Source organism: Scyliorhinus canicula, chromosome 2 (assembly GCF_902713615.1).
Source record: "Scyliorhinus canicula chromosome 2, sScyCan1.1, whole genome shotgun sequence".
NCBI lineage: Eukaryota > Metazoa > Chordata > Chondrichthyes > Carcharhiniformes > Scyliorhinidae > Scyliorhinus > Scyliorhinus canicula.
Genome location: NC_052147.1, coordinates 193778852 through 193799295, shown reverse-complemented (window position 1 = coordinate 193799295; position 20444 = coordinate 193778852). Strand labels below are relative to the sequence as shown.

The 20444-nt window shown below is 45.1% G+C and overlaps 1 protein-coding gene across 2 annotated transcripts in view; it reads left to right on the top strand.

Moving 5' to 3' along the window:
• The window catches only part of ube2e3 (ubiquitin-conjugating enzyme E2E 3 (UBC4/5 homolog, yeast)), a 194024-nt gene that overhangs the window by 112023 nt on the left and 61557 nt on the right, over positions 1-20444 (top strand). The window lies entirely within an intron of this gene.

Genomic DNA, 20444 nt, shown 5'->3' with positions numbered 1-20444 from the left:
GTGGGAGGGAGATGGGGAAAAGTGGTTTAGGATGGAGAGGAATCTTGTAAGGGGTTTAGTTTGAGGGATATGGTGACGACAGCATTGCCAATGGCTACGAGTAGGGTACTTGGGGAGCCTGGTAGTGCAGTCCACAATATGGAATCAGCTGACGAGGCATTTTAGGGTGGAAGGGATGTCGATGCTAATGTCGCTGTGCGAGAATCATGGGTTTGGGCCCGGGGGGGGGGGGGGGGGGGGGAAGAGGAGGAGATAATGTATACAGGAGGTGGAGGGAAGTGGGGCTGGTCAAGGTGAAGGATTTGTATTTGGAGGAAGGGTTCGCTAGTCTGGAGGAGCTAAGGGTTGCCAAGGGGGAATGAGTTCAGGTATCTGCAAGTTATGGACTTTATGCAAAGGTCTGGAGGGTGTTGCCGGGATACACCCTGCTGGAGCGACTGCTGCTTCCGGATGTGGAACGGGTGGGAAGAATTGGGGATATATACAAGTGGCTGGGGGAGCAGGAAGGTGAGCGGGTGGTGATGATCAAGGAGAAATGGGAAACTGAGTTGGGAGGGGGGATCAATTGGGAAGTATGGAGTGAGTCACTGCGAAGGGTAACCGGGACCATCTCTTGTGCAATGATGAGCCTGATACAGTTTAAAGTGGTGCACAGGGTACATATGACTCAGGCGAGAATAAGTGTTCTTTTGGGGGGTAGCAAATGAGTGAGGTGTGGGTGGGGTCCAGCGAATCATGCACACATGTTTTGGGGTTGCAAAATGGATTTAAAATCAGATGGATTTAAAATCAAAATTTGCCTGAGGAAATAGGAAGCTGTCTGGATCTTAAACACACTAGGCCTTGTATTTTCCAAACACCGTTCCTGTTTCCAAGTGTCATGATAGATCTATGTAAAACTATTCTGGCTTATTTTGGTTTTCAGCTATTCTTGTAGCCCAGTCATTTTCAAAGTCAGGGTGACCCATGGGTGGATTGCGGGAGGGTCACTGGGCCATCAGTTGTGCATTCCCGATCGTGGGAGCAGGTGCCCAACGACCGTGACCGGCTTTGAAAAATGCTGGCTGTCCCGTGCATGTATGTCATCTCAGCTGTGCACAGGCCCACAGTCCAGCGAGGCAGATCGCCACCTCCGGATGCCAATGTGCTGTCCCAGGAGCAAATTCTTTTGATTAAAAAATCGATGCAGAAACGGTGGCAGAGAGCACTGATGTCAAGAGCTCTAGGCGCAAGAGAATTCCTCCATTTTGAAACTGTCAGCAGTGCTGGTGTTAGCTCCAGGGCCTCTGGTGAGCAACCCATGAAGAAGCTGAAAACAGGACGAAGCAGTATAAAGATGATTACTTGAGGTGTGTCTTTATTAATTGTGCCGCTGCAAATCGGAATGCATGTGTGTTATATGCAGTGAAGTACTGGCAACTAAATTTGTCTGTGTTTGTTGACGAGGAAGCAATAGTTTGGGAACAGACCGAGACCGATGCAGCTTTACTTTGCCACTGGACTGAAGGAGCCAATAGAATATGGTCAGTTAGGCCTGCATTTCAAGCAGAAAAATAGCACCTTTTTGTTCACCGCATAGGATACCAGTTGGAGTGCTCTCAGAGTTTGGATTTTTGAGGGGAAACACAGTTGTGCCTTTCAGTTACTGGGATAAATCTACAGGGTTCCTCATGGAGACTGGTGGTAAAAAGTGGTCAGCAACGTTGACTTGGAAGCTGTAAGAGGCAGTTGGGGCTCTGGAACACCAAGGAACATGAAAGCTGTGAGAGGCGGTTGAAGCTCTGGGACACAGAGGAGCATTGAAATTAACCTTTTCATGTTTATTGCAACATGTAAAGAATTCATGGCCTGGGGTGAGAAGAGTATAGAACTGACTTCATTAACTAAGTAACCTATAGTGTTAATAGTGCTAGCTTTTCTATGTACAGGCTTTTCATTGGGGCGGCACAGTGGTTAGCAGCTCCAGCTCCAGGGATCCGGGTTCAATTCTGGCCTCGAATGACTTCTACATGGAGTTTGCACTTTCTCCCCTTGTCTGCGCTGGTTTCCTCTGGGTGCTCCGGCTTTTTCCCACAGTACAATTTGTGCAGGTTAGTGGATTGGCTGTGCTACATTGCCTCATAGTGTCCAAAAGATTAGGTAGGGTTACTGGGTTATGGGAATAGGGTGGAGACGCGGGCTTAATTAAGTAGGGTGCTGTTTCCAAGAGCCAGTGCAGATTTGATGGGCCGTATGTTCTCCTTCTGCACTGCAGGGATTCTATGATTGAGAAATGTTGAATTTTGTTGTGTGGTTCTGTCAGTTGGGTGTCTGAATTTATCTTTAAAAGTTACCAGTCTGTAACAGGATCAGAAATCCTAAAACTAGTGTAGTCATGACTGCCTCGACACTGTCTTTAAAGGCACCTTTTACTGCCAGACATATTTGTTATCAAGGGAGAATCAATGCGAGAGAAGATATAGGGCGCGATTCTCCCATGCTGCGCCGTATGGGAGAATCGCCGTTGGTGCCATTTTTTCCCACGCACCAGTCCAATGCCGGTAGGCGATTCTCCGAGGAGCGGAGAATAGGCGCCATTTGGCGCCACTGTCAGCAGCCGGGCCGCCAATTCTCCAACCTTGATGGGCCGAGTGGCCACGCGGAAACGGCAGAGTCCCGCTGGCGCCATTCACACCTGCTCGCAGCCAACGGGAACTCAGCGTTTAGGGTCGGGGGCAGCTTATGGGGCGGGGAAAAGCGCTCCTTCATCGAGCGCGGGGGGGGGGGGGGGGGGGGGAGGACAGAGACGCCTTCGATCGGCGGCCCGGCATCTCCAGCCCCGGCCCTATTTTATTACGCAGCCGGCCCCTGAACCCCTCTGCCATGTTGTGTAGGGGCGGGCGCGCTGAGGAAGTCCCCTGCACATGCGCGAGTTGGCGCACCACGACTGCGATGTGCGGGTTAGGTGGATTGGCCATGCTAAATTGCCCGTAGTGTAAGGTTAATGGGGGGATTGTTGGGTTACGGGTATACGGGTTACGTGGGTTTAAGTAGGGTGATCATTGCTCGGCACAACATCGAGGGCCGAAGGGCCTGTTCTGTGCTGTACTGTTCTATGTTCTATGCGTGAGCGTGGGTTGGCGCGCCCCGAACCGTTCCAGCGTTGTGCTGGCCCCCTGTGGGGTCAAGAATCGGTAGTGCCTGTGCCTGTTTCGTGCCATCGTGAAACGCAACGGCATTCACGACGGCACGAACACTGTCTCCATTTCGGAGAATCGCGCCCATGATTCTGCTTTTGAGTGCCCCATTTGGGTGGCTCAGCCAATTTTGTGTGCACGTCATCTGCAGTGAAAGTATTAAAGCACGAATCACCAGGCGAGTCAATTGCACACTTGTGCACATTGCAGTCCTACTTATAACCAATGACCCCGCAAACAATCTGCTTCCTCCCTGGCCAGAATCGGGGACATTGATATTGCACATTTGTTGCTTATAAACTTTTTTTCTCTTTTAATTAAAAAAGATTCCATCTACACCTCCCGCTGCCGGGGGAAAGCAGGCAGCATAATCAAGGATCCCTCCCACCCGGCTTACTCACTTTTCCAACTTCTTCCATCGGGCAGGAGATTCAGAAGTCTGAGAACACGGACGAACAGACTCAAAAACAGCTTCTTCCCCACTGTCACCAGACTCCTAAACGACCCTTTTATGGACTGTCCTCATTAATACTACACCCTGTCTGCTTCATCCGATGCCAATGCTTATGTAGTTACATTGTATATATTGTGTAGCCCTATTATGTATTCTCATGTACTTTCTTGAATTCTGTTCAATTCCCTTTCTTCCAATGTACTGAATGATCTGTTGAGCTGCTTGCAGAAAAATACTTTTCACTGTACCTCGGTACACGTGACAATAAACAAATCAAATCCAATCAAATCAAATCAAAAAGTGTTAAACCTGGGGATGCGGGCATTGCACCACTGTCTTCATTATTGCAGTCAGGTGAAAGTACTCTCTGATTCAGCATTTTGACCCAGTAATAATGAAGAAATGGTAAAATCAGTTCCAAATCAGACGTGGTGTGTGACTTGCAAGGTGGTATAATGTTCTAGTGCACCTGCTGTCCTTGTCTTCCCAGGTAATGGAGGTCTCTGGTTTGGGAGATGCTGTTGTGGAAGCCATGGCAAGTGCTGTAGCACATCTTGTGGATGCACATAATGCAGTCTTGGTGGTTGAGCCAAGTTAATATTTAATGTGATAGATTTAAATTGTATATCAAGTGTATTTAATTGTATACAGGTGGTGGATATTAACTGGGGGAATTCAGTTGTGGTCCTATAAAATGGAACAGAATGAAACAATTAGAAAAATACTGTGGATTCTGCAATCTGAAACAAGAACGGAGGACACTGGGAAAAACTCAGCAGGTCTGCCAGCATCTATCGGGAAAGAAACCGAGTTAATGCTTCTGGGATTAAACAATGGTCATTGGTTCAGGTGCACATTTGTAATTTATCCCTAAATAAATAAATAAATGCTTCTAATTGGTTTAAAGATTGGCTCCTGTACGTTCCTTAAATGCTGAAAGTCCATATTGTTAGTATGCTACAAAGCTACATAATCAATGCGTATGTGAACATACCATCAAGAATTTGGATTCAATAACTCTTAACACATTTGAAGAGACATTAGGACATACTACCTTTCACCTGATGCCTGTAACCGATGAATGAACAACTGATAGGAAGATCGAGTACTTTACTATTGCAATAAATGTTACATTTTAAAAACAAGCAGAGTTGTGTGTCTTCACTGATATCCTGATCGTACCTGGGTGGTGGGGTAGGAAGGACACACGCAAATCGAAAAGCATTGTCATCAGAATAGTCAGTAAAACTATCAGTTTGTTTTAAGACTCTAGCTTTTTGTGTGGACGTTGACACTCTGCAGCTGTTAATAATAGTGGATTGGGAACCCTGTTTGGGTGGAAGTAAAAGTGCTGGCATTAGTCGTGGTGACATACATAGAAACATGCATGCATAGAAAATAGAAGCAGGAGTAGGCCATTTGGACCTTCAAGCCTACTCTGCCATTCATTTTGATAATGGCTGATCATCAAATTCAATACTCTGATCCTGCCTTTCTCTCTCTTTACCCCCTCCTCCACATCCCTTTAGCCCAAGAGTTATATCTAACCCCTTCTTAAAATCGCACCACATTTTGGCCTCAACTACTTTCTGTGATAGTGAATTCCACAGATTCACCACTGAGTGAAGACATTTCTCTTCCCCTCAAGGTATCCTTTATCCTGAAAACTATGACCCTAGTTCTGGACTCTTTCTCTCCCTCTTTCCCCCCCCCCCCGCCCACCTTTGTGAACATTCTTTCTGAATCTGCCCCGTCTAATCCTGTTAGAATAAGTTTGAGATTTTTTTCCCCTCATTCCAGTGAACATGTTCCTTTTTTAAAAAAATATTTTTATTGAACATTTTTTAATGAATACAAAACAATAAAATAAACTCAAGCACCCCCTCAAACAAAACTGCAACCCCCACCCTCCTCCAGCAGCTGACGGTGATTAGCTCTTTAAAAAAACAATAGAAGGATGCTATCTTTTAAAAATATCTCTCGCTTTTTCTCAAGATCCCCATGCCATGCCGAGGCATTGGGTGGAGAAGCTGACCTCCACTCCAACAGCACCCGCCTGCGAGTGATCAGCGAGGTGAGGCCAAGACATATTCCTCCACACCTGTCTGCAGTCTCGGCAGGTCTGACACCCCAAAGATGGCCAGCAGGGGTCTGGACTCCAATTCTATCTGTGGAATTGCCGACATGGTGCTGAAGAGGGAAACCCAAAATCTCATCAGCTCAGTACATGCCTAAAACATATGCACATGATTTGCCGGGCACCTCCCACAATGTTCACACTTATCTTCCATCCCTTCAAACAACCAACTCATCCTAGACCTCTTCCATCCCCCCCAAACAACCAACTCATCCTAGACCTAGTTAAGTGCGCCCAGTACACCATCTTCAACTGTATCAGCCCCAGTCTCTTGCACGACAATGAAGTGTTCACTCTATGCAGGGCCTCACACCAATTGGTGGCACGGTGGCGAGTGGTTAGCACTGCTACCTCACGGCACTGAGGACCCGGGTTTGACCCCGTCCCTGGGTCACTGTCCGTGTGGAGTTTGCACATTCTCCTCGTGTTTGCATGGGTCTCACCCCACAACCCAAAGATGTGCATACTAAGTGGATTGGCCACGCTAAATAGCCCCTTGATTGGGGAAAAAAGAATTGGGTACTCTATAATTAAAAATGCCTCACACCACACCCCCTCATCTAATTCCACCCCCAAATCCTCCTCCCACTTGACCTTAGTCTCCACCAGGAATGCAGTTGCCTCCACCATTATCCTCCCGTAAATCCCCGAGGTGCCCCCTCCTCCATTGTCGCAAGTGACAGAATCCTCTCCAACAATGAGACAAGCAGCAGAATCTGAAAAGAAGGAAAGACCTTCCTCGCAAAGTCCCTCACCTGCAGGTATATAAAGTTTTACGACTGAAAACCCAAACATCTCTGATAACTCCTCCCAGCTTGCAAACTGCCCCTCCAGAAACAATGCTTTCCACCCCTTGTCCACCCAGCCTCAACCTGGCATGTAATCTTCCCGACTCAAACATGTGATTATCACGAATCGGTGCCAACTTCGACATCCTACCCAATTTAAAATGCTGCTGGAATTCAACGTATTTTCAACGTTCCGACCACCACCGGGTTACACAAATACTTCCCTGGAGAGAACACGAGCAAGACCGTCGCCAGTGCCCCCAGCCTCGACCCCCTACATGAAACCGATTCCATTTTCCCCAAACTGCCTCTTCGTCCCCACACCAGCCCAAGACCTCATTTGCTGCCCAATAATGGTAAATCAGGCTCAGCAATACCTACCTCCAGATTGCCAGTCCCTCTGCAGAACCATTCGCCGAATCCGAGCAATGTACCCACCCAAATCAAGGACTATATCAGTCTCTCTACCCCCACAAAAAACACATTTGGCCAAATAAAGACCAGGATTGGGGCAGGAACAGGGGCCATGGCAGAATGTTCATCTTCACGGACTGCACTCAGCCTGCCAAGGACAAGGGGAGGCTATCCCATCTCTTTAGGTCAGCTTTAACCCTACCCACCAGACTGGTGATGTTTAATTTCCAAGTGCTGCCTGCTAGAAAAGTACCTAAAATGAGTGCCCGTCAATCGCAATGGCGAACCCCCTCCAATTAGTTCCCATCTCTGGCAGGGTAACTGAAAAACAATCTCTTCTCGAGATTTGACCTGTACCCCGAGAACGCACCAAACTGCTTCATCAGAGCAATTCTGCTCCCCATTGAGAAGACTCGTCAAATGTACAGTAACAAGTCATCAATGTACAGGGTTCCATTTCTCCATTATGCTCCATTTCTCCCCCGCCACTCTCCTGAATTCCTCTATGCGATGGCCAAAGGCTGTATCGCTAACGCAAAGAGAGGGGACATATGGCACCCTTGCCTCGTTCCCCTGTGCAACTGGAAATACTTGGATCTCGTAGTAGTTATGTGGACACGAGCCTTGGGTTCCCTGTATAATAGTCCCACCCATGACACAAACCTGGGCCAAATCCTAAACCGTTCTAAAACCACAAACAGTTATTTCCATTCTACCCTGTCGAAGTCCTCAATAGCCTCCACTAGCAGTGGTATCAGATAGTCGGCAAACCGGTTTATAAAATTCAACCAGGAACCCATCTAGCCCCGGCACCTTGTATGTTTCCGATTGCCTTCTGAACTTCCTCTGGCCCCAGTGGCTCTTCTAACCTTCCCGATCCTCCCCACCTAATCTAGGACACTCCAATCCTCCAAAAACTCGCCGATGTCCGACATGTCCTTGGGTGGTTCCGACACATACGGCCTCTCATAAAACATTAATTCACCTTCTCAGGATACCTTCCATATCCCACACCTGAATAATCTCTCTGGAAGCTGCCTGCCACCTTAACCGGCCAGCCAACAAGCAATTAGCTTTAACTCCATATTCGTATATTGCAATGAATATCCCAACTGACTTAGTCTCTCCTCAAATGGCAGTCCCACCATCCCCGAAATCAGGCTGGTAAATATTTGCTGCGCCCCCTCCATAGCAAAAACCTCCTTCCTCAGAAAAGAACACTAAAACTGCACACAATACTTTAGGTGTGGCCTCACCAGCGCCCTATAGAATTGCAGTAAAACATCCCTATTCCTATACTCGAATCCTTTTGCTATGAATGCCAATATACCATTTGTTTTATACTGCCTGCTATATCTGCGAGCTTACTTTTAGTGATTGGTGTACGAAGACACCAAGGTCTTGCTGAGTATCCCGCTATCTCAATTTACACCCATCAAATAATAATCTGACTTCCTATTTTCGCTACCGAAGCAGATAACCTAACATTTATCCACATTAGAATGCATCTGCCATGCATATGCCTGCTCACTCAGCCTCTCCAAATCCTGCCGAAGCATCTCTGCATCCTCCTCACAGCTCACCCTCCCACCCAACTTTTGTATCATCTGGAAATAATGCACTTAGTACCCTTGTCAAAATCATTAGAACATAGAACATTACAGCGCAGTACGGGCCCTTCGGCCCTCGATGTTGCGCCGACCTGTGAAACCATCTGAAGCCTATCTGACCTACACTATTCCATTTTCATCCATATGTCTATCCAATGACCACTTAAATGCCCTTAAAATTGGCGAGTCTACTACTGTTGCAGGCAGGGCGTTCCACACCCCTACTACTCTCCGAGTAAAGAAACTGCCTCTGACATCTGTCCTATATCTACCACCCCTCAATTTAAAGCTATGTCCCCTCGTGTTGGTCATCACCATCCGAGGAAAGAGACTCTCACTGTCCACCCTATCTAACCCTCTGACTATCTTATATGTCTCTATTAAGTCACCTCTCAGCCTTCTCCTCTCTAACGAAAACAACCTCAAGTCCCTGAGCCTTTCCTCGTAAGACCGTCCCTCCATACCAGGCAACATCCTAGTAAATCTCCTCTGAACTCTTTCCAAAGCTTCCACATCCTTCCTATAATGTGGTGACCAGAACTGCACGCAGTACTCCAGGAGCGGCCGCACCAGAGTTATGTACAGCTGCTGCATGACCTTGTGGCTCCGAAACTCAATCCCCCTACTGATAAAGGCTAGCACACCATATGCCTTCTTAACAGCCATATTAACCTGGGTGGCAACTTTCAGGGATTTATGTACCTGGATGCCGAGATCTCTCTGTTCATCTACACTACCAAGAATCTTGCCATTAGCCCAGTACTCTGCATTCCTGTTACTCCTTCCAAAGTGAGCCACCTCACACTTTTCTGCATTAAACTCCATCTGCCACCTCTCAGGCCAGATCTGCAGCTTATCTATGTCCCTCTGTATCCTATAACATCCTTCAGCACTATCCACAACTCCACCGACCTTCGTGTCATCTGCAAATTTACTAACCCATCCTTCTACACCCTCTTCCAGGTCATTTATAAAAATGACAAACAGCAGTGGCCCCTAAACAGATCCTTGCGATACACCACTAGTAACTGAACTCCAGGATGAACATTTGCCATCAACCACCACCCTCTGTCTTCTTTCAGCTAGCCAATTACTGATCCAAACCGCTAAATCACCATCAATTACATACTTCCTTATTTTCTGCAATAGCCTACCGTGAGGAACCTTATCAACCGCCTTACTGAAATCCATATACACCACATCAACCGCTTTACCCTCATCCACCTGTTTGGTCACCTTCTCAAAAAACTCAATAAGGTTTGTGAGGCATGACCTACCCTTCACAAAACCGTGTTGACTATCGCTAATCAACTTGTTCTTTTCAAGATGATTATAAACCCTATCTCTTATAACCTTTTCCAACATTTTACCCACAACCGAAGTAAGGTTCACAGGTCTATAATTACCAGGGTTGTCTCTACTCCCTTTCTTGAACAAGGGGACAACATTTGCTGTCCTCCAGTCTTCCGGCACTATTCCTGTCGACAAAGACGACATAAAGATCAAGGACAAAGGCTCTGCAATCTCCTCCCTGGCTTCCCAGAGAATCCTAGGATAAATCCCATCTGACCCAGGGGACTTATCTATTTTTACACTTTCCAAAATTGCTAACACCTCCTCCTTGTGAACCTCAATTCCATCTAGCCTGGTCGACTGAACCTGAGTATTCTCCTCAACAACATTTGTCTTTCTCCAGTGTAAACACTGACGAAAAATATCCATTTAACGCTTCCCTTATCTCCTCTGATTCTACGCACAACTTTCCACTACTATCCTTGATTGACCCTAATCTTACTCTAGTCATTCTTTTGTTCCTGATATACCTATAGAAAGTCTTAGGGTTTTCCTTGATCCTATCCGCCAACGACTTTTCGTGTCCTCTCCTCGCTCTTCTTAACTCTCCCTTTAGGTCCTTCCTGGCTAACTTGTAACTCTCAAGTGCCCTAACTGAGCCTTCATGTCTCATCCTAACATAAGCCGCCTTCTTCCTCTTGACAAGTGCTTCAACTTCCTTAGTAAACCACGGTTCCCTTGCTCGACAACTTCCTCCCTGCCTGACAGGTACATACTTATCAAGGACACGCAGTAGCTGTTCCTTGAAAAAGCTCCACATTTCGATTGTACCCATCCCCTGCAGTTTCCTTCCCCATCCTATACATCCTAAATCTTGCTGAATAGCATCATAATTGCCTTTTCCCCCAGCTATAATTCTTGCCTTGCGGTATATACCTATCCCTGCCCATTGCTAAAGTAAACATAACCGAATTGTGATCACTATCACCAAACTGCTCACCTACATCTAAATCTAACACCATTAATATGCAATGTGAACAGTTGGGGTCCTAGCAGAAATCCCTGCGATACCCCACTAGTCACTGCCCTGCCAATTGGAGGAAAAAAAACATTTATTCCTACTTTGTTCCCTGTCTACTAACCAGTTTTCTATCCATCTCCGGAAACTACCCACAGTCCTATGCACTTTAACTTTAGATAGTTTGACATTTGCCTCTTTGATTCAGACAGCTTGACACTAACTGACACTAACTCTTGATTACACCAGTCTGTTACAGGCAGAATTAAGGGCAACATTCAAAGTGATCTGGAATTAAGAAAGCTAGTTCTGATACTGTCACTTGTGGGCGTATACTGTAGTAAGTTCATCTGGAACCACAGATCCAAGTGAAACCGAGAGCTCTGCCAAAAAAGGTCATTGTCAATTCAACACGACCAAAACCAATGCCTTTGTCCTAGATAAGAATGGAGACTGGCCCAATTACACTGCTTCTGAGGGAGTAAATTGAGAAGGGACCAAGTGACTTGCTTTGGCCTTGATGGTGTAAAGCATCTTAAATGTTTTTGAAGCTGCACTCATCCAGGCAGGCAGAGAGTATTCCATCATACTCCTAGAATATTTTGAAGGAGGCGGGAAAGCTTCTGTTCAGGAGAAGGAATGACCAACACAAGTGCGTTTGACTGGGACAGAGGATTAAAAGATCATCGGACTAAGACATTCAAAATGTCTCCATTCCTCGATGAGGAAAAACCATAAATTGTGGAAATTAATTAAAGATCATTATTAAAAGACAAATACTGCATTATTGTGGTGAATGTAATATATTTTTAAATACGGGGTGGCAAGGACATGGGATGCATTATCACAGTGGTGAAAGCAAAATAGATAATGCTTTCTTCTGATACTTCATCTTCATTTACCCACTTTAAAAGCTAATAGGGAAAGAGAGTAGTGTAACCGTTTGGAAGAATTCTTACATAGGCACAATTAGCTGCAGATTCCCCTTTAAGTGCTGCAAAGTTCCAAGATGTGCACTTAGTATAGCCACTTGGAAATTTTACTGATGTTCATGTTTCTGATGGGCATTGAGAGTGACACCAGATGTTATGTATTTCAGGGGCATTTTGAGTGATTGATTTTGACAGCATTAACTGTACAAATAGAAAAGAAAGGTGCATTAAAATGCTGGTGGCACAACAACCCTCCGAAATATTGCTGTTTGTATCCATGCAATTAAATTAAAATGAATAGAGAGCAAGACAGGCCAGTATAATTTGAAATGCCAAATTTTATTTAACCACTGAGGATAAAAGTATCTGCCTAACTTTTGGTTAGACTTGTTTCGCACAAGTTATCTTTTTTGTAGTGCATAAAATGTTTGATAAAGCAGCCCTCTTAGAAAGGTTCTGCCAGATTAATGTTAATGCAAGTTATCAAGTTATCATAGTTTTGTTGGTAGTTTATCAACAAAAGTCTTCAGAACTCGCTTGAAGCCTGTTTAGTTTCAATATAGCCTTCAAGAAGGTCGTGCATCTCTTATCACATTGTTTTTTTTTCTGAAGTATAAAGCATTTGTACTGTTGGCTAGTTTCTTCCATCAAATTTCAATTATAGATAGCTAACGTGAAAACACCAATATTTTAAGCACTTTGTCAGATTGTCGTGCAATCACTTAAAAACAGCTGTGTCTGGCATGTGCACGTACCTGTGTATTGAACTTTTGCCCACCACCTCTGGGATGTAAGTCGACGTATTGTCCGCTAGTTGCAAAAAAAAAACTAGACTTTCCACAATTTATCATTTCCTTACCAACAAGCTGCATTCTAAAATATTCTGAAATATCTCGGAGTGTTAGCTGCTGCAAATAAACGAGAATATTGCATTTATTTAGTGCTATTCACAGATTTGAGATGTCAAATTCTTCATATCCAATGAATTACCAATCAGTTGCAGCAATTAATTTGTGCATAGAAAAGTTACACAAACCGCGCTAGCCACCCCGATCGGTTTTGTTGAGGGATGACATGAAAAACTTGTTATTTTCAAAGAATTACCTTGGGATATTGAGTCAGCCTGAGCAAGCAGAAAAATGCTTGGTTTAACTTTTCATTTGTAAGATGATGCCTTTTATAGCGCAGCAGTTCTGAAATCTCAGTCCAGATCAGGAGTCTGCAACAGCACATTTACAATTCACAATCTTTGCCAGTTGAAAAATGCCAACAAAATTCAATTAGGGGAAATGAGAGCTGTGTTTTCATTGTGGTGAGAAAAGCGATAATCATTGTGTTGCACTCTGAATTCAGACATTACTTTCATGAAAATCATTACGCTCTGAATAAATTTGTTTGGTATAGCTACACCATGGTTATAGGTAATGCCTTTGGAGCAAGAGAGGTTTTAAAGTTGCCACTATTATTGCTTCTAATATGGCTGAGTCTGAAGCTATTTTTGTCAATCACTCAAAGTAATAGCTGAAATAATTGTCATCCTGGCAAATTAAGGATGAAGTTTTAAAAATATTTTGGGGACAAAATTATAGTTATAATTAACGCTAATTCAGAGTTGGGTCTATCTGAATTTATGTATCATTTGGGGAAATAATATTTATCTTGTATGCAATTTATACATTCTACCAGAGACACTGGTTAATTTCCACTACTCTCATCTTTTTCTCATCCCCCCCCGCTGAGCCGTTTTGGGGGGAAAAAGGATTCTTCATTCCCTCAGCACAAGGTATCTAAATATTTTGTGTCCATGTATTATAGAATCATAGAACAGTACAGCACAGAACAGGCCCTTCGGCCCTCGATGTTGTGCCGAGCAATGATCACCCTACTTAAACCCACGTAACCCGTATACCCGTAACCCAACAATCCCCCCATTAACCTTCCACTATGGGCAATTTAGCATGGCCAATCCACCTAACCCGCACATCTTTGTACTGTGGGAGGAAACCGGAGCACCCGGAGGAAACCCACGCACACACGGGGAGGACGTGCAGACTCCACACAGACAGTGACCCAGCCGGGAATCGAACCTGGGACCCTGGAGCTGTGAAGCATTGATGCTAACCACCATGCTACCGTGAGGTCCCTTATTATGCATGTATCTTGGGTGTGGTTGTGGGCTTTTGCATACAATTTATGGGATTGGAGAGCTAGTTCAGTATGCATAGTCTACAGCAGGCTTGGGGAGTTTTGCGAACCAAGGTAACCTCAGTGTGGCTTTTCAATCAGATTTTATGGCAGGTTGACACATATTTATTGGGTGTCACATTTACTCGCTTGACCTGTTTTATGCTGGTGCAGCAAAGCATGCAAATTCCTGATTCCTGCACATAACAGCACACATGGATAAAAGTTGCTCTCGCATTCTGATTAGTTTTATGATTATCATTGCTGCAATGACCGAGCCATTATTTCTATTTCAACTCCTCTAAACTCGTGAAAATGAAGTAACTCTGCTAAAGCGGGTTACATAGAACATAGAACAGTACAGCACAGAACAGGCCCTTCGGCCCTCGATGTTGTGCCGAGCAATGATCACCCTACTCAAACCCACGTATCCACCCTATACCCGTAACCCAACAACCCCCCCCTCCCCCTTAACCTTACTTTTTAGGACACTACGGGCAATTTAGCATGGCCAATCCACCTAACCCGCACATCTTTGGACTGTGGGAGGAAACCGGAGCACCCGGAGGAAACTCACGCACACACGGGGAGGACGTGCAGACTCCGCACAGACAGTGACCCAGCTGGGAACTGAACCTGGGACCCTGGAGCTGTGAAGCATTTATGCTAACCACCATGCTACCGTGCTGCCCACTGCTACCGTGCTGCCCAGTTAATTTTTTAGCATTAATAGTGTTGTTTCTTTTCTACTCACGCATAAACACTTGGTTGTATTATGTCATCCCCTCCCTCTCTTCCTCTCTTTCCCTGCTCCCGTCCTACCCTCTCCCCTTTTGCTCTTGCCCTCCTCCTTCCATCACTGCATGCGCTCGGCGCCTTCCCCCTATCTGTCGTCTTTCCACCCCCCCAGCCCCTCCCCCTGTCAACCTCCCCTGCGCTCGCCCTCCTCCTCATTACCCCCCACCCTTCGTGTGTGCGCACACGCTCCTTCTCCTTCACACCCTATGCTTGCCACCTCTTTCCCCCCCCCACCCCATGCTTGCTCACCCACCTCCTCTTTCCCCATGCTTGCCCACCCCCTCCTCTACGCTCGCTCACCACCTCCTCCTCTACATTCGCTCACCACCTCCATCCCCATGCTCACCTGTCTTCCTGTTCTCTCGCCCACCTCTTCGTTACACCCGCACCCCCTCACGCTCGACCTCCTCCTCCTTTCCCTCCCACGCTCGACCTCCATTCGTTCCCACGCTCGCCCACCTCTTTCCCTCCCTCACTCGCCCTCTTCCTCCTCCTCCTCCTCCACCCCTCTCAACCACATGCTCCCCCACATCTTCCTTCTCCTCCCCACACCCCCCACCACCACATGCTCACCCACATTTCCTTCTCCTCCCCACCCCCCCCATCACCACATGCTTGCCCACATCCCCCCTCTCTCTCTCTCCCCTTCTCTTCCCCCCCCCCACCCGCTCACCCACCTGCTCTGTACTACCACCCCGCACTTGCCTTCATTCGTCTCTTCACTCCTATCCCCCGTGTGTGACCTCGTCTTCCTCCTTTCCCCTCCCACGCTCGCCCTCCTCCTCCTCCTCTCTCCCCCCCCCCCCCATCCAAGCTCACCTGCCACTTCCTCGCCCACCTCCTCGTTATCCCCAAACCCACGCTCGCTCTCCTCTTTCCCTCTTGTAGTGTTGTTTCACTGTAAGCCTTAGAATTTGGTCTTAAATCTCCAAAGTAAAGCGCCCCCTCTTCCCCTCGCTCTGTGCTATTACCAGCACCGTTGCACTCTTTGGGCAAAAACAGTTGCACTCAAAGTAACTTTCTGTGCCAACTGTTTGGGAATGTTTTGAAAACTGGTTCGAGAAACATTCTTGGGTATGTGTTGTAATAGTTCCTTGCCAGAAAACTGTCTTCGCTGGTGGTGAAAATGGCCCAACTTAATCTGTCTGTCTCTAGCTCCATAAATTTCTTTGTCCCTGTTCTGGTATTTCCCAGTCAGGAAGTATTTAACAGCAGCCTTAGATTTTTTTTTTGTATGACAGGTGAACAGCTGACTGTTCGAATCTGTAATTGAAATGTTGACATTCTGCAGTTCATAGAAATATTTTTGCTTTTGATACTCTTATTTCCATAAATTTCAATTTAAGTCTGTTCATTTTTTAATATGGTGTACTTAACATTTGAAAGGTGACAAGTTAATTTTGTGTGTGGCAACCTTAGTGTCAAAATGTTCTTGAAGTTGCTGGGTGTTATGATTGGACACTTGCCACCAGCTGCCTGAAGGGATGTTTGCTGTTGCTTTACTGAAAATATTTTGAGTTTCTTTTCTCTTCAAAATCTGGATGGTAGCCAGCGGTCATAGTCTGGCCTGCATAACTGTCAGCAAAGTTGTGAGGTCTGATGACTATTTTCCATTCTACTTTTGAGGAAGAGATAGTTGTACAGTTGCAGTATTTTGATTGAAACAATACAATAAATTATTGCAAAACTATTTATAGTTGGTGCAAGGATAGTACTAGTAAATATTTATTCACCAACTGTGATCGAGCAAAGCATTGAATAACAGTGGTATCTGAACAGCAATTCGGGTTGAAGCAATATTTCAGGTTCTAATAGTTTCATTTATTAAATGGAGTCATTTCATTTTATTTTGTTACCAATCCATTCATTTGTCTTGATGCAAAAAAGCTGTGTGACTGAAACGATTATGTTGTGGCAATTGTGAAAATACAAATTTCTGTTAGATGGAAAGGTGTTCCTGTTACCCTTGTCCTTCTTGGGGATTAAGGTTGTGGGTTGGAAGCTGCTTTCAAAAGGAGGCTTGGCTAGTGCTGCAATTGTGCATCTTGAGTATGGTACACACTGCTGCCACCGTGCATTGTTGGTTGAATAAATGTTTAAGCTCGTGGGTGGGTTGCCAATCTGGTGGTCTGTTTTCTCCTGGTTTGTGTGTGTGCGTGTCTTATCCAATTCAGTTTCTGGTAACCCTCAAATGTTGATGCTGGGGGTTCAGTGATGGCAATGCCATTGAATGTCATGGGGAGGTGTTTGGATTCTCTCGTTGGCAATGGTCATTACCTGTCACTTATGTGGTGTGAATGTTACTTTTCACTTAGCCTAAGTCTGAATGATGTCCAGGTCTGGCATCTGTACATGGACTGTTTCTGTAATGAGGAGCAGTGAATGATATTGATTACTGGTATCATCAGCAAATATCAACACTTCTGGCCTTATGATGGGGGAAGATCATTGATAAGTCATGGACATTTATGGCACATAAGGAGATCTTTAATCCCACCCAATCCAAGCCAGCTTTATGCAGAGCAATCAAGTCCACTCCCTGCTCAATTCTAGTAGCACTGTAGATTTATTAACTTCAAGTGTCCATCAAATTTCATTTTGAAATTGTTGTTGCTCCTTGCACCACTTTTGTGGGCAGCAAGTTCCAGGTCATTGCACTCTGTGTATATTTTTTTTAAAAAAAGTTGTTTCCATCCGTTCACCTGCGCCTCTTGCCCAAAATCCGATATCTTTGTCCCTTAATCCTTATGCCATCAGTGATTGGGAGCAGTTTTTCCTTGTGAATTTTATCCAAACCTGTCATTATCTTGCACACCGGTCAAATCTCTTTCCAGTCTCCTTTGTTCTAAGAAGAACAACCAAAGTTTTTTCCAAACTAACCTTGTAACTAAAATTCACCCATTCTTGTCAATTCTTTCACCCTTTCAAGGAGAGTTCATCGTTCTTCCTAAAGTATGGTGACCAGAACTGGGTGCAATACAGTACTTCAATTAGGGCCTAATCAGAACTTTATACGTATTCAGCTTACTTTCCTTTTTTGCACTCAGTGCCCCTATTTATGAAGCCCAAGATTTCAAATGACTTGGAACCATTCTCTCTCAATATGTCTTTCCATCTTCAAGGATTGGTGCACATGCAGTTCCATAAGACATAGGAGCGGAATTAGCTATTTGGCCCATCGAACCTGCTCTGTCATTCAATCATGGCTGATATTTTTCTCATCCCCATTCCCCTGCCTTCCCCCGATAACCCCATATCCCCTTATTAATCAAGAATCTCCTATCTATCTCAGTCTTAAAGACACTCTATGATATGGCCTCCACAGCCTTCTGTGGCAAAGAGTTCCACAGATTCACCACCCTCTGGCTGAAGAGATGCCTCCTCATCTCTGTTTTAAATGATCATCCCATTGGTCTGAGATTGTGTCCTCTGGCTCTAGTTTTCCTGCAAGTAGAAACATCCTCTCCACGTCCACTCTATCTAGGCCTCTCCGTATCCTGTAAGTTTCAATAATCTCCCCCGTCCATGAATACAGACCCAGAGTCCTCAACCACTCCTCTATGCTAAGCTCTTCATTTCAAGGGATTATTCTTGTGATCCTCCTCTGGACTCTTTCCAAGGTCAGCACATCTTTCCTTAGATATAGGGCCTAAAACTGCTCACAATATTCCAATGGGGTCTGACCAGAGCCTTATACAGCCTCGGAAGCACATCCCGCTCTTGTATTTTTGCCCTCTCAACATGAAGCTAATATTGCATTTGCCTTCCTAACTGTCGACTGAACCTGAACCTGATTAAGAGAATCTTGATCAAGGATTCCAAAGTCCCTTTGTGCTTCTGATTTCCTCAGCATTTCCCCATTTAGAAAATAGTTTATGCTTCCATTCTCCTTCCAAAGTGCATAACCTCACACTTTTCCACATTATAGTCCATCTGCCACTTCTTTGCCCACTTCCTTGCTTGTTCAAGTCCTTCTGCAGCCAATGTCGAGGGCAGTCACTCTCCTCTCCTTTTGACGTTCTATTTTATCCATATTTGAACCTAGACTGTAATGAGGTCCAGAGCTGAGTGGTCCTGGCACAATACAAATTGACCGTCAGTGAGCAGGCTATTGTTGAATCAATACCTCTTTATAGCACTGTTGACAACTCTTTCATCGTTTTGCTGATGACCAAGAGTAGATCGATGGGGTGGTAACTGGCCAGATTGGACTTGTCCTGCATTTTGTAGAATTGAGAATGGCCTCCTTCTGCACTGTAAATTCTATGAGAAACCTGGACAATTTTCCACTGATCAGATGCTAGTCTAGTAACTGTACTGGAACACCTTGGCAAGAAGCATGGCTAGTTTTGGAGCACAGATTTTCAGGGTGACTGTCAGGATATTATGGCACGTCATGTTTGCTGTGTCAAAGCCTTCAGCTGTTTCCTTATGTCAAGTGGACTGATAGAATAGGCTGGCGGGTAGTATCGGGTGACTTCTTCCACTCAGCGATTCTGGCTGAAGATGGTTGCATATTCTTCAGTCTGTTGCACTGGTTAGGGAATGGGACTAGCTGAATTTTTCTTGCAGAGAGCTGGCATAGAAATGATGGGCTGATAGCTTTCTTCAATGCTATAAATATTCCATGACTCTGTGCCTGGCACAGTCATCATTAGGGATATTTGTGGAGCTACCATCTTTACTTGGTTGTTAAATTGTCCGTCGCTATTTGTAGCAGGGCTGCCGAGCTAATCTGATCTGTTGGTTTAAGATTGGTAAACTCTGGCAACTGCATGCTGCTTCCATTTACTGTATGGCATGGATGTGGCCTGTGTTGTAGCTTCAAGTTGACAGCTCAATTTCAATGTGCTTGGGTCTGCTCCCGGCTTGCACTCTCTCCTGCACTTCTCATTAAACCAGCTTGAAAACTTAAGTCAGTAATTTCCAAGACAGCAAATCCACAAAGCTTGAGAATGAATTGTTATTGCAATTAAAATGTGATTTCTTAAAATATGTAGTATAATTATTCTGATAGCTTTATGTTTTAAATGTTGCAATTGTGATTGGCATTGTGTCATTTTGAACTTTAATAATCAAAAAATTATGCTATATTTCTACTTCATATGCCATATTTTGGAAATACTTAAATCTTTTGACATTTTAATTACATCCTGCATTGCAATGCAGTCAACCATGTTGGTATTCTATTTTAATTCCTTACATTTTTTGTCATGATTTTTATCTATAAGGGTTCTCCATTTAAAATCTGATAAAAATCCAGAGATAGGGGTAACCCCAGGTTAAAGAGGTGTGAATTGTCTCAAGCCAGGACAGTTGGTAGGATTTTGCAAGCCCAGGCCAGATGGTGGGGGATGAATGTAATGCGACATGAATCCCAGGTCCCGGTTGAGGCTGCACTCGTGTGTGGAACTTGGCTATAAGTTTCACCTCGCCGATTCTGCGTTGACGCGTGTCCTGAAGGCCGCCTTGGAGAACGTTTACCTGGAGATCAGAGGCTGAATGTCCTTGCCAACATTCCTGCCTGGTGATTGTCGCGCGATGTCCATTCATTTGTTGTCGCAGCGTCTGCATGGTCTCGCCAATGTACCATGCTTCGGGACATCCTTTCCTGCAGCGTATGAGGTAGACAACGTTGGC